At 44.1% G+C, this 18,567-nt stretch overlaps 1 pseudogene; it reads right to left on the reverse strand.

Annotated features, from left to right (window-relative positions):
• Positions 1-6,388: 6,388 nt before the first annotated feature.
• On the reverse strand, positions 6,389-6,496 carry LOC143928531 (U2 spliceosomal RNA; annotated as a pseudogene).
• Positions 6,497-18,567: the final 12,071 nt, after the last annotated feature.

Genomic DNA, 18,567 nt, shown 5'->3' on the forward strand with positions numbered 1-18,567 from the left:
TGCATCAGGGGCCTGTCTTCCCTTAATGAAGCCAGATTGATCTTTGTGTACTAAGTCAGGCACAATGGATACTAGACGTCTAGCTATAGTTTTAGCATAAATTTTTAGGTCTAGGTTAAGTAGGGATATTGGTCTGAAATTTTGGGGTGAGGTTGGATCTTTTCCAGGTTTCGGAATTGTAACAATAATTGCTGATAGTGATTCTTTAGGGAAAGTAGAAGATAATGCAGCTTTGTTAAGGAATTTCGTTAAGTGGGGAGTCAGATATGTGGAGAATTGTTTAAAATATTCCCCCGAAAGACCATCTGGACCTGGAGCTTTGTTGTTTGGTAATGATGCAATAGTTGCGAGGATTTCTGTGGTAGAAAATGGTGTATTTAAGTAGTTTAATTGGGATTCAGTTAGGGTAGGTAGGTTAACCTGATTAAGAAACTTATCAATTTCTTCTGGAGACGGTTGGTGGGTGGAAGTATCTGTACGAAGGTTATAGAGATCACTATAATAATCACTAAAAGCATTCGCTATATCTTGTGGATTAGATAGTTTGTCTTTTGAGTGTGGATGGAAAATATAGTGGATTTTAGATTTAGTTTGTATACCTTTAAGACGTTGAGCCAATTTTTTACCAGCTTTATTAGCTGTGGAATATGATGTGGCTTTAAATTTACGTTGCATATATTCATATTTGTGTAAAAGGAGAGATCTAAGTTCCTGTCTGAGCTGCATTAGTTGAGCTAGGGTATTGGATTGTGAGGAAGATTTGTGTTCAGATTCTAATTTGGCGATTTGGGAGGTAAGAGAGTCAATTTGTTGAGTTCTTTTCTTTTTGTAAACCGAGCAAAGTTTCATAATAATACCTCTAATAACTGCTTTATGTGCATTCCATACCATGGCATCGTCTGATACTGAGCCAACATTTAGTTCAAAATATTGTTTCAAGTGGTTAGCGATTTCTATAGAATATACTGGATGTTGTAGTATGTAATTATTGGCTCTCCATAGGAAGGAGTTACGTTTGGGGGAGGTATCATCAATGGTAATAGATATTGGATTATGATCAGACCATGTCATGGCGTGGATAATAGACGAGCTAACATTTTGTAACAAGTATTTATCAGCAAGAAACATATCAAGTCTGGAGTAGGATTTATGATGGGGGGAAAAATATGTATAGTCCTTCTCTGTTCCATGGTAACATCTCCACACATCATATAGATCAAATGAGGTTAGTAGTTGATTCAAAGGAGATGGGTTTCTTTTGGCCGCTGAGGTAGTATCCATATAAATGTCTGCAACCAGATTGAAATCTCCACAAACAAGAAGAAGACCTTGTTTTATCTTGTTGACTTTGGTGAAGATTTTCTTAAGGAAAGTTGCTTGATGTGAGTTAGGAGCATAGAGATTGAGAATTGTATATATAGTTCCATTTATTTTGCAGATTAGAATAATGAAGCGACCATTAGGATCATATATTTCCTGTATTGAAGTAAAGTCAATGTCTTTGCTTATTGCTATTAGCACTCCTCTTTTTTTAGTAGTGAAGGTAGAATGAAAAATATGGGGGAATTTGTTATTACGGCATAGGGAAGATGATGTAGGAGTTAGATGTGTCTCTTGAATACAAAGAATATCGCTGTCAAATTTTTTTGCTGAATGCCAAAGGGATTGTCTTTTGACCGGATGGTTAAGTCCTCTAACGTTTAGGGATAATATTTTAATCGGCATGGTACTTGCAATAAATGAGAATAATAAATGAAAAAGGGTATCACTTACAGTTAGTAGGCAGTAGGTGGATCTTGGAAGAATGATCAATATACGGCGTTGTAGAAGTTGATTTGACCAATATACAAATATGTATTAGTGGATAATGAACCTGGAATAAAAACTTTACTAGAACAGTCAATAGTAAAACAAAAAAAAAAAAAAAAAAAAAAAAAAAAAAAAAAAACACACAAAATAGTAACAATAAGTTGTAATCTTATCAATTACAGATATAACAAAAATTCGGCGGTGTGTGATAAACACAAATATGAGCTGGTACAGCTAAAACCGCTGCTGGAGGAAACAGTTAATGCCGGTGAAACGGAAGAAAGAGATGTTTTCCATGAGGGGGTATTTGTAAACGATGTAAGTGGATCTTTTAAGAGCTGGATATTTCCATTGGTTGAGGTTTTCGGGCATCCGGATTGCGTTGATGTAGCAAAGGTATATGTTTTGATGAAGAAGGATCAGTTGTCTTGGGAAGATCTAGAATTATCCCCCAATCTCTTAGAAGCTTGATGCCTTTTTGAAGATCATTAATGACATGTGTCGATCCATTTTTAGTAATGAGCAATGTGGCAGGATATCTCCATTTATATAGGATTTTATGATTATGCATACTTTTGGTTATAGGATTCAAGTTTCTCCTTAATTGTAGTGTGTGCTTGGAGAGATCAGGGAATATTTGTATTCCCTCAAATGGGCGTGGGAGTGGGCCTTTAGATCTAGCTTCATACATTATTTTTTCTTTTACATGAAAAAAGTGAATCCTCATAAGTATATCTCTTGGTACTGAAGCTGCCAAGTGTTGTGGCTTTGCAATTCTATGAATTCTGTCAATTATTAAGTCTCTTGGGGTGATATCTGGTAAAATCATGCGAATTAAGTCTTTTGCATATTTTGGCAGATCTGGTGTAGAAATGCTTTCAGGGACACCTCTTAATTTGATATTGTTACGTCTTGAACGGTCTTCCAAATCTGCCAATTTATTGCGGACCCATTCTTGTTCTTCTTTTACCTCATCATAAGCATCGATAAGATCATTTACTGTATGTGAACATTCTGTCATTCCCCTTTCCACAGTAAAGATTCTATTGTCTAATGAGCTCACTTCGGTACTCAATTTATGGAAAAGGCTTGACAAATCTGTGACTAATGAGGAATGTAGCGAAATTAGCATTTCCTTTAATGTAGTGTCTATAACCGGTTGTCCAGATGTGGGGAATGATTCCATAGGAGATTGTAAGGCCTGGGTGATTTGTGGAGAATTAGAAGCCTGGGGCTGTAGTAATTGTGAGTTTGACTGTGGTATTAATGTGTCCATCCTCATTTTTGCTCTTGCTGGACTATTTAACATAGAGTCAGTATTAGCCTTTTGAGTAGGGGATTTAGGTAATTCCCCTTTAATTGTAGTCTCCTGTCGTTCTGAGGAGAGCGCTGTGTAATGTTTCTGAGGCGCTGAGGTGCCGTCGGCGCCATTTTGGGTTTCACTGACCTGTTCTTCGGGAGCGTACATTAGTGTAGTAAGTTTTTTCGGTCGGTATTCACCCGTTCTTTTCCGTGACATTGTTACACGGGATGTCCGTTCGCTATTTAGTAGTATTTTCGGACGGAATTACGGTCTCGTTCGGATCCTAAACGTTCCGTTATTTCCCCTCACGACGGAGCTCAGTTCTCAAGCGTCCATCTTCCGCGCTGGCCGGCCACGCCCCCTTAATGAGTATTAATTAATGTGTGGTTCGCCTTGGTTGACACAGACGGAAACATATGTGGTGCAGGGTATACTTAAAGAAGAATTTTAGTTAAAAGAAAAATAATTTCAGATCTTGTGTATGTGTTATTTTATTTAATTAGCTCCAAGAGCTCCTGTACTGACGCCTTAAAAAATTTAAGATAATTTGGCACTTTGTCCATTCAAAGCATTTATAAAAATATATAAATATATTATACGGTGGATATAAAAAGTCTACACGCCCCTATTAAAATGTCAGGTTTCTGTGATGTAATCATTTTAGATCTTTTTCCACCTTTAATGTGACCTATAAACTGTAAAACTCAGTTGAAAAACAAATTAAAATCTTTAAAAAAAAAAAAACTAAAATAATGTGGTTCCATAAGTGTGCACATCCTCTTATTACTGGAGATGTAGCTGTGTTCAGAATTAAGCAATCACATTCAAACTCGTGTTAAATAGGAGTCAGTACACACCTGCCATTATTTAAAGTGCCTCTGATTAACTCCAAATAAAGGTCAACTGTTTTAGTAGATGTCACGGAAACCGCTTCCCACACTCCGCTTGAGTGCTACCGTCAGTACACTGCTTCCTCCAGTCTGGACCCTCAGATATCAGATATTACAGCCACATGTTGTAACCAAGAACCAGGCGAGACTAGCTCAGTTAAAAAAACTGCAACATGGAATGTTTTATTGGACAAGGATACAGGCTTTTTAACCACTTAAGGACCGAGCCTCTTTCTGAGATTTGTTGTTTACAAGTTAAAAACATTTTTTGCTAGAAAATTAAGAAGAACCCCCAAGAAAATTAAGAAGAACCCCCAAACTTTATACTAGAGAATAAAATGGCGGTCATTGCAATAATTTTTGTCACACCGCATTACAAGCACACTTTTTTTGGAAAAAAAAAATGTTTTGAATTAAAAAATAAGACAACAGTAGAGTTAGCCCAATTTTTTTTATATTGTGAAAGATAATGTTATGCCAAGTAAATTGATACCCAACATGTCACGCTTCAAAATTGCCCCCGCTTGTGGAATGGCGACAAACTTTTACCCTAAAAATCTCCATAGGCTACATTTAAAACATTCTACAGGTTGCATTTTTTAAGTCTAGGGCCTTCTAGAATAGAATTATTGCTACCGATCGCGACGATACCTCACATATATGGTTTAAAGACCGTTTCAAACCATATATGAGCTTGTCAGGACTGGGTGCGTTTAAAAAAAATTCCCATATTTATTTTACTTTTTTTATTTTTTTTTACATTTTTACACTGTCTTTTAAAAAAAAAATTGTGTCACTTTTATTCCTATTACAAGGAATGTAAACATCCCTTGTAATAGAAAAAAGCATTGCAGGACCCCTTAAATATGATATCTGGGGTCAAAAAAGACCTCAGATCTCATATTTACAATAAAATGCAATAAAAAATAAATAAAAAAATGTTGTCATTTAATTTTTTTTTTTTAAATGGCCCTTTAAGAGCTATGGGCGGAAGTGTCGTTTTGATGTCGCTCCCGCCCTGCAGTGATTTGGAGATGAGTGGGGGCCATCTTCCCCTGACTCGTCTCCATACCCAGCAAGGGGACAGACGCGATCGCCTCTGCCGCTGCCGAAGGCTCCAGTAAGCGGCGGAGAGTACCGGATGGGGGGGCCCTTCTCCCACCACCGATAAAAGTGATCTTGTGGCGAATCCGCCGCAGAGACCACTTTTATCTTAAACCGGACCATCCGCTGAAAAGGAGGATACCGGGGTCATGCAACTAGCTGCTGCCATAGCAATAATATCCTCCTTCAAATTACTGACTTATAACGCCAGTTTTTTTTTTTAAAGCCTGTGGCGTGCAAAACACACTCCAAAAAACTTCACCCGGTGCATAAAAAATGTGCACACACATAAAGAGTGACACAAAAAAGTGCAGACGGGTACACAAGTCCTCTAAAATCAGAGGACCTTGTCCTGAATCCCCCGGGGCGTTAGGCTCCTGACAGGGACAAGGACACGTAAAACTTGGTCTTCCTGGCCAAAACCAGTCAGACCCCGTTCTTTGGAAGGTCTGCCGAGACAGACCCACCCAAATACTAGGTGAGGCTCCCCCGAAGGGAGACCCCAACCCTAAGGAAGAGGGCGAACTAAGCCAGAAGGCCATGTCCACCCCCTCCCCAGACTTTCAGGACAGGTCCTAGAACCTGTGACCCTACTCATCACAGCAAACGTGCAAAGTGACAAAACAAGACGTGAGAAAACACACACTAAAAATAAATAAAAAGTGGGGAAGGGATAGTGGAGAGGAGAGTGAAAAGGTGGTCGTTGTGTGAAACAACGACCAGGCCCTCCGGCCAGGAATAAAAATTCCAAGAGGCAGGTGCTAAAAAAGCGTGTTATGGTGCAGTGACCTTTGTGCCCAAAATCAAAGTGACCCTCACTCACAGTGATTCTTAGGCACCCCTGGACTGCCACTCCAGGGGCACATACTCCATAGGCTTTCAAGACCGCCCTGACCCACGGTCCAGACCACAGCAGCCCCCACCCCAGACAGGAAGGCATGAAGATCAGGGAGCTTGGTGAGAGCCCTTTGCCATCAGGCTCCACCGTCGCTCCCATCACTCCTTCCTAATTACAATCAGGAAGTACTAACCGCTCCTCCCCCGCAGCATAGGGAGCAGCCGGTTTTCCCTCCCGAAAAACTGTCCAGGGCTAGAACTACCCCAATCCAGACCAGAAGGCCAGGTACCCGACCCTCTGGATCAGACCAGGCAGCACCCATCCTCACCAGGAGCATCCTTCCAGATGGCTCAGACACGACCATGCATCGGCCCCCAGTTTTCTGTCGGGCGGCACGACGTGGCCCCCACCGAAACCGTCCTTCCGGATGCTAATTACGCCATCGGAGAGCGCCTCCCAAACCCTCTCGAATAGGGATGGAACAGCGCCTCCTTTGGCAACTGATAAGAACAGATACTACACTTGATCTTAGCCAAAAGGCCAAGAAGCGATGGGTGGTCCGGAAGTGGTCAGTCCCCCACATAACTCAAATATTTACCCAAAACATCACACAATGGGTTAGATAAGGAGGTAGGACTGACTCATGGCTACTCTCCCCTCCTCTAGCAACCACTAGCTGACACTGATATAATTAACATGTTAATTAATACAGCACTTAAACCAGCCCAGGTAAACAGACTGCCTGTCAACAAGGGTAAAGCAGAGTACATTATCCTAAGAATAAACACAGAACACCTTATTAAACAGAAAATAACAGGAGACCCCAGTAGCAGACTGTTCGTCTCCTACCCACAATAGTCTGAGGCAAAGCTCATACAATGTTCCATCATTCTAATACAGTGGAATTAAAGTGGTTGTAAACCCATCTGGAAAAAAAAAAAAAAAAAGCAACCTGCAAGGCAAAGGCATAATGAGCTAGTATACATAGCATGCATAGCATACTAGCTCATTATGAATAACTTACCTGAGAACGAAGCCCCCGAAGCGGTCCTCCGTCTTCATGTCTGCCGCTGCCATTGATCCTGGAGTGGCTTCCGGGTCTCGCTGCTCCGGTGCTGTGATTCGCCGGAGCAGCGATGACATCACTCCCGTGGCTGACTTTTTGGAAATATCTCCTAAACTGTATAGGTTTAGGAGATATTTCTTGGACCTACAGGTAAGCCTTAATCTAGGCTTACCTTTAGGTCAAAGTGGTTTGTAAGGGTTTACAACCACTTTAATGTATGATGGATTTCTTGAGGGATATTGTTGATAAATATTACTGTCCCATCTGCAGTAATCCAAGCCACGTTCTCAGTGTCCCTTAAGTGGTGGTCCATCATTTGAGAATGATCTGCTCTCTCTCTGGGCATAGTCTGTGGGTAAGAGGCTTGCTCCTAGTCCTCTCCAGAAGTCCCTATATTGGTTAGGTCTGTCACAGTAGGTCTTTCCTGACATTTTCTTAGTCGCATCGTACAGGAAAAAAAAGCATCAGAGGGATCTCATTGTTAAAAGGTATCAGTCAGGAGAAGGGTACAAAAGAATTTCCAAGGCATTAGATATACCATGGAACACAGTGAAGACAGGCATCATCAAGTGGAGAAAATATGGCACAACAGTGACATTACCAAGAACTGGACATCCCTCCAAAATTGATGAAAAGATGAGAAGAAAACTGGTCAGGGAGGCTGCCAAGAGGCCTACAGCAACATTAAAGGAGCTGCAGGAATATCTGGCAAACACTGGCGGTGTGGTACATGTGACAACAATCTCCCGTATTCTTCATATGTCTAGTCTTTGGGGTAGAGTGGCAAAATGGAAGCCTTTTCTTACAAAAAAAACAACCAAGCCTGGCTAAATTTAGCAAAAACACATCTGAAGTCTCCCAAGAGCATGTAGGAAACTGTGATATGGTCTGATAAAACCAAGGTTGAACTTTTTGCCCATAATTCCAAAAGATATGTTTCACGCAAAAACAACACTACACATCACCAAAACAACACCATACCCACTGTGAAGCATGGTGGTGGCAGCATCATGCTTTTTTTCTTCAGCTGGAACAGGGGCATTAGTTAAGGTAGAGGGAATTATGACCAGTTCCAAATACCAGTCAATATTGGCACAAAACCTTCAGGCTTCTGCTAGAAAGCTGAACATGAAGAGGAACTTTATCTTTCAGCATGACAACAAAGCATATATTTAAATCAACAAAGGAATGGCTTCACCAGAAGAAGATTAAAGTTCTAGAATGGCCCAGTCAGAGCCCAGATCGGAATCCGATTGAAAATCTGTGGGGTGATCTGAAGAGGGCTGTGCACAGGAGATGCCCTTGCAATCTGACAGATTTGGAGTGCTTTTGCAAAAAAAAGCGGGCAAATATTGCCAAGTCAAGATGTGCCATGCTGATAGACTCATATCCAGAAAAGCTGAGTGCTGTAATAAAATCAAAAGGTGCTTCAACAAAGTATTAGTATAATGGTGTGCACACTTATGCAACCATATTATTTTATTTTTTATTTTTAGTTCCCTCCACCTAAAAATTTTTCGTTTGTTGGTCAACTGAGCTGTACAGTTTATAGGTCACATTAAAGGTGGAAAAAGTTCGTCCCCAGAAATGCCAGAAAGTATGGTCAAAATGGTTAGAAGAACCATCCACGGCTTAGATGGGTGTAACAGAATCTGAATAAATGATAGCCCCTCCCTAGTCTGAACTCCTAAATAACTTTACCTCCTTCATGAAGGTCCGTAGTTGTGAACGGGAAATATTATATATTTTCTGCTATTTTCACATTTACGTGGGGGCATGAGTTTGGCGTCTATGCCATCTCTCCAACCTCCATACGCGGGATCCACACCCCACCTTGCGTAACAGTGACTGATGATTGAACGCAATATTGAGTTGTACTGACGAACATATATGTTACCCATGTGAGAGTCACTATTGTGCTTTTTACTGTGTTTTGTGTTGTTCATATGTTTGTATCTTTAACACCAATAAAAAGATTTATTAAAATAAAAATAAAAAAAGGTGGAAAAAGTTCTGAAATGATTTATCCTTGTCTCATTTTTTTACATCACGGAAACCTGACATTTTAACAGTGGTGTGTAGACTTTTTATATCCAATGTATTTAACAATTTTTTAATGATGTAACTAGATAATATTGTGCAAAGTACATCATTAATATACACATATATTAAAAATAAAAAAATAGATAAATATATGTTGCTAGAATTGTTTTTTTTACAATCATTTTATATTCACCTAAATGTTGATGTATTTTTTTATAATTAAGTTGCATAAACCTAATTAGGAAAAAAAGTTAAGACTTTGCCTTTTCACAAGACTTTTTTATTCTTTAGTGGAACATATACATTTAAATAAATAATGTGTGGTTCACCTTGGTTGACACTGCAGAAAACATATACGAGACAGGGTGTACTTATAGGAAAATAAAAATAGATCTTGCATATTTTATTATTTAACTGCAAAAGCCCCTGTACCATTCTAGAAATGAAAGAAAATGTCTAACTTTGTTCATCAGAGCACTTTAAAAAAATCCATATATGTTTATAGGATTTTTTTTTACTTTGAAAATCCTAAATTATCTTAAGTTGTGCAAACATTGTTGAGAAATTAGAAAAAAAAAAAAACTAAATCAAAAAAAAAAAAAAGTTAGTCTTGACTTTATCTTTTCACAAATTCTTTAGTGAAACATAGACATTCATTTTAATAAGTGTAGCACTGACCCCCGAAGGAGCGGCTGGTTATTTTTGGGCTTACCGTTACCTTCTCCACCTCGTGCTCGTCTAGGGGTTTCCCGAGGTTGATGGCCCAATAAACTGTAGAGACCAACACTTGAATCCACTTTAGGGATTTTTATTTGCAAAACGTCGAACACACAAACAGTCTCTTAGTAGGGAATAGAGGGTATGGGTAGTAAAGCTCAGGTACTCTTGGAACTGCTAATACTTGTATGTCTCTCTCTATAAGATCCAGGGAATAGCCATTCACAGCTGGATGTTACAGCTGTCGGATAAATCCCCTGTTTGTGGATTTAGCAACTGGCAGATGATTCAAAAGCACAGTCTCTGCCAGAGACTTGGTTGTAGAACTTTAGAATGAGAAAAGTCTCTGCCAGAGACTTGGTTGTAGAACTTTAGAATGAGAAAAATCTCTGCCACAGACTTGATTGTAGAACTTTAGAATGAGAAAAGTCTCTGCCACAGACTTGGTTGTAACTGGAGGATGAAACTTGGAACTTTCATACGGTACCAGTATCTTGCAGTCGATCCAGCGATACCGTAAGAATGTGGATTCACCTTGGTGTCCTCTCCAGCTTAGCTTCCAGGCTCTTACCGAGCAGCCAGCCTTGTGTGTGGCCCTCTTCAGAAGAGTCCTCCCCTGGTTGCGTTTTCAGTTGTTGGGCCTCTCCAAACCCGAGATGGCACCGGACCACTTTGGAACCCTCCTTCCAGTTACTGTGCCTTGGGCTAGCCAGCCCCGAGACTCGGAAACGGATGGGTCCGCACCCCAGGCCACGAGGGCCTCTGGGGGCTGGTCAGGAGGACCAGGACCAGGGATTCAGAACATGCTTCTGGACTGGAACCCTGAACCATGTGACCTCAACACCTTAAGTACCCTCTCCCGGAATAGACAGTGAGACAATGCACCCGCTGCTTGGCTTCCGAGATAGAGATTGGTACCCAATGCGTCCAACCAGACTGCGTTCCAATGCCTGCCAAAGGTGGCACCCGCACCCATGTCCAGGCAGATCATAATACAGTCCAGCCAAATTGATGCTGAGACCATAATTTACTGTAATTAAACCTAAGAAAAACCTTAGGAAAAACGAAATTTACAAAAACATAGCACGTGCTCTTCAGGAGCCCGGCGCTACATAAGTAATGTGTGGTTCACCTTGACTGACACTGGGGAAAACATACATGAGGCAGGGTGTAGTTAAAGAAAAATTCCATTAGAAGAAAAATTCCATTAAAATAATTTTAGATCTTACGTATTTTATTTTTTAGCTGCAAAAGCTCTTGTACTGTACTAAAAAATGAAAGAGAATGTCTAACTTTGCCCATCAGAGCATTTAAAAAAAATCATATACAGCCATGGACAAAAGTTTTGAGAATGACACAAATATTTTTTTTCACAAAACCAGCTGTTTCAGTGTTTTTAGATCTTTTTGTCAGATGTTACCATGGGCGTCCGCAGCAGGGGGCAACGGGGGTCAAGTGCCCCCCCCCTGGAATCCCCAAGGTGTTGCCACTGCCGCCGCCGCTGCCATGCTGCATTATTTTTTTTTCTGAGTCCGCTCTCTCCTGTGTATCACAGCGCTGGATGGCTGGGTTCGGCGGCCGTTCTGTAACACAGTCCCGCCCCCCCAGACCATCTCGTGTGATAGTAGAGAGAATCAACGCTCCGCCTATCACATGAGCCGGTCTGGGGGGGGGGTGGCGGGACTGTGTTACAGAGCGGCCGCCGAACACAGCCATCCAGCGCTGTGATACACAGGAGTAGATGCCCATGATCCGTGCTACAGTGCCTGGATAGGAGGATCGAGGGGGGGAGGGGGGCTGCAGTGCTCTCCTCCACCACCGCACTCTCCTGCCCCCCCCTGCTCTTCTCTTCTACCACCGCACTCTCCTCTTCCACCACCGCACTCTCCTGCCCCCCCCTGCTCTTCTCTTCCACCACCGCACTCTCCTGCCCCCCCCTGCTCTTCTCTTCCACCACCGCACTCTCCTGCCCCCCCTGCTCTTCTCTTCCACCACTGCACTCTCCTGCCCCCCCTGCTCTTCTCTTCCACCACTGCACTCTCCTGCCCCCCCCTGCTCTTCTCTTCCACCACCGCACTCTCCTGCCCCCCCTGCTCTTCTCTTCCACCACTGCACTCTCCTGCCCCCCCCTGCTCTTCTCTTCCACCACCGCACTCTCCTGCCCCCCCCTGCTCTTCTCTTCCACCACCGCACTCTCCTGCCCCCCCCTGCTCTTCTCTTCCACCACTGCACTCTCCTGGCCCCCCTGCTCTTCTCTTCCACCACTGCACTCTCCTGCCCCCCCCCCTGCTCTTCTCTTCCACCACCGCACTCTCCTGACCCCCGTGCTCTCCTCCACCACCACACTCTCCTGCCCCCCCCCCGTGCTCTCTTCCACCACCGCACTCTCCTGCCCCCCCCGTGCTCTCTTCCACCACCGCACTCTCCTGCCCCCCCCCCGCTCTTCTCTTCCACCACCGCACTCTCCTGACCCCCCCAGTGCTCCTCTCCTCCACCACCGCACTCTCCTGCCCCCCCAGTCCTCCTCTCCTCCACCACCACACTCTCCTGACCCCCCCCCCAGTGCTCTCCTCCACCACCGCACTCTCCTGCCCCCCCCTGCTCTTCTCTTCCACCACCGCACTCTCCTGACCCCCGTGCTCTCCTCCACCACCACACTCTCCTGACCCCCCCCCCAGTGCTCTCTTCCACCACTGCACTCTCCTGCCCCCCCCCCCCCAGTGCGCTCCTCCACCACCGCACTCTCCTGCCTCCCCCCCAGTGCTCCTCTCCTCCACCACCGCACTCTCCTGCCCCCCGTGCTCTCCTCCGCCACCGCACTCTCCTGCCCCCCGTGCTCTCCTCCACCACCACACTCTCCTGCCCCCCCGTGCTCTCTTCCACCACCACACTCTCCTGCCCCCCCGCTCTTCTCTTCCACCACCGCACTCTCCTGACCCCCCCAGTGCTCCTCTCCTCCACCACCGCACTCTCCTGCCCCCCCAGTCCTCCTCTCATCCACCACCACACTCTCCTGCCCCCCCCCAGTGCTCCTCTCCTCCACCACCGCACTCTCCTGCCCCCCGTGCTCTCCTCCACCACCACACTCTCCTGCCCCCCCGTGCTCTCTTCCACCACCGCACTCTCCTGCCCCCCCCCCAGTGCTCTTCTCTTCCACCACCGCACTCTCCTGCCCCCCCAGTGCTCTCCTCCACCACTGCACTCTCCTGCCCCCCCCCAGTGCTCTCCTCCACCACCGCACTCTCCTGCCCCCATGCTCTCTTCCACCACTGTGCTCTCTTCCACCACCGCACTCTCCTGCCCCCCCCAGTGCTCTTCTCTTCCACCACTGCACTCTCCTGCCCCCCCAGTGCTCTCCTCCACCACCGCACTCTCCTTCCCCCCCCCAGTGGTCTCCTCTACCACCACACTCTCCTGCCACCCCCTCCAGTGCTCTCCTCCACCACCACACTCTCCTGCCACCCCCTCCAATGCTCTCCTCCACCACCACACTCTCCTGCCTCCCCCAGTGCTCTTCTCCACTGCCACGCTCTCCTGCCCCCCCCCCCAGTGGTCTCCATCACCACCACACTCTCCTGCCACCCCCTCCAGTGCTCTCCTCCACCACCACACTCTCCTGCCCCCCCCCCCACAGTGCTCTCCTCCACCACCACCACACTCTCCTGCCCCCCCCAGTTTTCTCCTCCCCTGTTCTTGCTGCTCTCCAGCTCTCCCCATCCTTCTCTAGCCACCATCCCCAGTGCTCTCCGCCCCTGTTCCCCCCAGTGCTCCCCCCCCCGTGCCCTCCACTCCCCCCAGTGCTCTCCCCCAGTGCTCTCCTCTCTCCCCCTGTTCTTTCCCCTCCAGTGCTCTCCCCTCAGTGCTCTTCCCTCCCCCCAATGCTCCCCCCCCTGTTCTTTCCCCCCCCCCCCCAGTGCTCTTCAGCTCTCTCCATCACTCTCTAGCCCCCACCCCAGTGCTCTCCAGCCCTCCTTACTCACCACCCCTGTTCTATCTGCCCCCCTGGTGCTCTCCAGCCCCCCCCCCCAGTGCTCTCTACCCTCCGTGCTCTCCAGTCCCCCGTCCTTTTTGGCTCCCCCTTAGCACCCTCCACTCCCCACCCCTGTACTCTCCTCTCCCCCTGCATTTTGCGCACACCCATGTGCTCTCCACCCCCCATAGTGCTCTCCAGTCCCCCGTGCTTTCCACCCCTGGTCTTTCTGGCCCCCACTGGTGCTCTCAATCTCCCCCCCATTGCTCTCCACTCACCCCTGCTCTTTGTCCCCCCCCAGTGCTCTTCACCACCCCACACTCTTAGCCCCCCCAGTGCTCTCAGCCTACCGTGCTCTCTACCCCTGTTCTTGTTGGCCCCCCCAGTGCTCTCAAGTTCCCCCCCAAGCGCTCTCCACTCCCCACCCCTGTGATCTCCACTCCCCCTCACTCTTTGCCCCCACCCATGTGTTCTCCAACCCCGCCAGTACTCTTTGCTCCCCCTTCTCTCCAACTCTTTGCTCCCCCTTCTCTCCAACTCCCACTCAGTGCTCTCCACTTCACTCCACTTCCCCAGGACCAGAGGGCAGGCAGACTGGGGCCAGAAAATGAGGACGGCTGAAGGTGCAGGTGGCCAGGGACCACTCCATCTCACAGCAGACAGATCCTCTGGAAGGAGCACCGTCCCCATTCAAAACGAGAACAGACCCTGCCTGCTGCTGGCCGTCATGGATATCCTGCTGGCATGCAAGGTACTGTACCGAGCATAAACAACACACCTTCCCACAGACAGGGACTGCAGACTGGGACATGGGGCACAGGAGGGGCTGCAATGATGTGCACAGTGAGACTGCATTCACGGCACAGTAAAGCTGCATTTTATAGACACGGTGAGGCTGCATTTGATGGACACAGTGAGGCTGCATTTGGTGGGCACAGTGAGGCTGCATTTGATGGGCACAGTGAGGCTGCATTTGATGGGCACAGTGAGGCTGCATTTGGTGGGCACAGTGAGGCTGAATTTGATGGGCACTGGTGAGGCTGCATTGAGCTCTTGCATCAAGTCTGCAGTCTCTGTCCATCTCCTGTAGCATGTCTGCAGTCTCTGAGGGAGTCTGGAGAGGAGTCAAAAGTGGGAGCACCGCCGGGATGGGGGTCATGGGAGAAGTCAGATTTGTGTGGACTGTGGATAGGAGACTATAGGATAAGACCTCCAAGCTGGAGCCGACTGACTGAGCCCTGCACAGTGCACCTGAGAGGAGGTCAGTGAAAGCACCGCCAGGCCAGTCGGGGGTCACTGATGTAAGGGGGGAGTGAATACGATAATGTAAGGGGCACTGATATAAAGGGTTTCCTCCTTATATTAGTAACTCACCCCCCTTACCTTAGAGTATTCTTTCTGCAGAAGGTGGTTCCCCCCCCCCCCACGTTCAGAGTTTCTGGGGTCCCCCTTGATGATTGATCACTTACCACTATTAACTGGAATTTGAATATATATATATATTTATATATATATATATATATATATATATATATATATATATAGCCCTATGTGATTTCATATCTATATCTAATACTCTCTTCATCAAATGTGCTTTAAAATGTATGGTTTTTCCCTTTCATGAACAAGAAAATAATGACGTTATGCTGTTGGGCTGGTATAATAATGCTGTGAGGCTGGTATAATAATGCTGTTGGGCTGGTATAATAATGCTGTGAGGCTGGTATGAAATTTTTTCCAGGGCCGGTTTTTGAAAGCATGGGCGTCCGCAAGGTTACTCAGGCGGCTGCGTACCATGCCCATATAGCCTAGAGAATGTACATCTTTTTACATTGCAATACATCTGTTGTGGCCATATTTTTATCTTGATGAAAACAGCCTATACAGTGACAGTATGAGATCAAAATATGGCCACAACAGATGTATTGCAATGTAAAAAGATTTACATTCTCTAGGCTATATGGGCATGGAACACAGCCGCCAGAGTAACTTCCAATACAAAGTGAAGATGAATTATCTGTTATATAACACATATGTATTACCAGTGTAAAGATTTTCATGAGATTGTCGAAAAGGGGCGGAGCATGAGTGGCCTTGAAATGATGCCCCCCCTTGGAAAAAGTTCTGCGGACGCCCATGGATGTTACTATGGTATATTGAAGTATAATTACAAGCATTTCATAAGTATCAAAGACTTTTATTGACCATTACATTATGTTTATGCATAGAGTCAATATTTGCAGTGTTGGGCCTTCTTTTTCTAGACCTCTGCAATTCTCCCTGGCATGCTGTCAGTCAACTTCTGGGTCACATCCTGACTGATGGCAGCCCATTCTTGCATAATCAATGCTCAGGGTTTGTCAGAATTTGTGGTGGGGTTTTTTTGTTTACCCGCCTCTTAAGGATTGACCACAAGTTCTCAATGGGATTAAGGTCTGGGGAGTTTCCTGGCCATGGACCCACAATGCCAAAGTTTTGTTCCCCAAGCCACTTAGTTTTGCCTTATGGCATGCTGGAAAAGCCATTGTTCCTCACCAAACTGTTCTTTGATGGTTAGGAGAAGTTGTGAGTGAGCCCACTCCCTTGGCTGAGAGGCAACCCCTACACATGAATGGTCTCAGGATGCTTTACTGTTGGCACTCACCTTTTCTTCTCAAGACAGGGTGTGCTTTCGAATGCCCCATACAAGCAGAAAGGGGATTAGTCAGAGAAAATCATTTTATCCCAGTCCTCAGTAGTTCAATCCCTGTACCTCTGCAGAATATCAGTCTCTTCCTGATGTTTTTCCTGGAGAGAAGTGGCTTCTTTGCTGCTCTATTTGACACCAGGCCATCCTCCAAAAGTCTTCTCCTTACTATGCATGCCAATCCGCTCACACCTGCCTGCTGCCATTCCTGAGCAAGCTCTGCACTGGTGGTGCCCCGATCCCGCAGCTGAATCAACTGTAGGTGGCGGTCCCCTGCCGCTTGCTGGACTTTCTTGGGCGCCCTGAAGCCTTCTTCACAAATGCAGTGGACATGTTTTTTATGGGATTAAGTTCATTTTCATGGCAAAGAGGTACTTTGCAATTAATTGCAATTCATCTGATCACTCTTCATAACATTCTGGAGTATATGTAAATTGCCATCATAAAAACGGAGGCAGCAGACTTTGTGAAAATTAGTATTTGTGTCATTCTCAAAACTTTTGGCCACGGCTGTAGGTTCATTACTGAAACATAGACATTTTATGGAGAATTTATTCATGAGTGGTTCACCTTGGTTGACACGGAATGGAAACAAATGTGATGCATGGCATGCAAAAATGAAAGAAAGATTCTCACTTTGCCAATTTGGAGGATTTTGTCAATTTTAATATACGTTGACATGATTTTTTTTTAATTTGAAAAATTCAAAATGATCACATATTCACCTAAATATGGATATGTAGGTGAATATAAGAAAATTGTTTGCTGTTCGTTTATGACTAATTTGTGCAAACATTGTTAGGAAATTTAAAAAAATGTATAAAAAATGTAGGTGAATATAAGAAAATTTTTGCTGTTTGTTTATGACTAATTTGTGCAAACATTGTTAGGAAATTTTTAAAAATTTATAAAAAAAAGCCTCAGAGTCTCGACTCACTTTGGATTGAGACATTGCATTTGCGCAAGACTTTTTTTTCACATTTTTTATGAAACATAGACATGTTAATGAGAATTGATTAATTTGTGGTTAACCTTGGTTGACACAGAAAACATATGTGATGCATGGCATACATACATACATACATACATAGAAGAAAAAAATACCAGTAAATAAATTGCGTGTCACTTATTTTTTAATTAGTTCCAAGAGCTTCTGCAATACTGTACTAAAGGTTACAAATTAAAGACATTTTTTCACTTTGCCCATAATAATAACTGAGTCCTTATCAAATTTAACATACGATAATCTTAGAATTATTTTATTATCACATATACAGTGATATTTAGATGAATATAAGATAATTGCTGTTGTTTATGGTGAACTTGTGCAAATATTGTTAGGAAATTAAAAAAAAACTCAATAAAATACCTCAAAGTGAGTCTCAACTTTTATTTTTATTTTTATTTTATTTTTTTTACTTACAGAAACATAGGCATTTATGTCTATGTGATGCAAGATAAACTTAAAGAATAATTATTATATGGTAATTGTTTGTTGTTCTTTATGATTAGACTGAACAAACATCATTAAGAAATGAAAAAAAGTCGCCTTAAAAGGAGAAGAGTGTAAACGATGCCGAACTTTACAAGATGTTGCATCAAAAAATGGCATTTTGATTTTGTTCACTTTAAGTTAAGGCTTTGCATTTTCACAAGACCAATTTTCTTTCTTTATTTTTTTTTTTTATGGAACATAAACATTTTAATGAGTATTAATTAATGTGAGGTTCGCCTTGGTTGACACAGACAGAAACATATGCGATGCATGGTGTACTTAAAGAAAAATTCCATTAGTAGATAAATGCCAATAAAATCATTTCAGATCTTGCGTATGTGTTATTTCTTATTAATTAGCTCCAAGCGCTCCTGTACTGAAGGTCACAAATTAAAGAGAATTTGTCACTGTGCCCATTTAAAATAATAAATTAGACTTTTTCAAATGTTAATGTAAGTTGACAAGACTGGTTTACTTTAATAAAATATTTCACATTTCTTATAGTCACCTAGACATTGATGGATGAATATAAATAAATGCATATAGCGACAGGAGAACCTCATGAAACTCTATACATACATAAGTCCTTTTTTTATGTTTATAATAATGGTTTTTTTTTTAAATGAGTTTAGGGCCATATGCATTA

Source organism: Lithobates pipiens, unplaced genomic scaffold (assembly GCF_037356315.1).
Source record: "Lithobates pipiens isolate NorthernLeopardFrog02 unplaced genomic scaffold, aLitPip1_a1.2 Scaffold_23, whole genome shotgun sequence".
Classification (NCBI taxonomy): domain Eukaryota; kingdom Metazoa; phylum Chordata; class Amphibia; order Anura; family Ranidae; genus Lithobates; species Lithobates pipiens.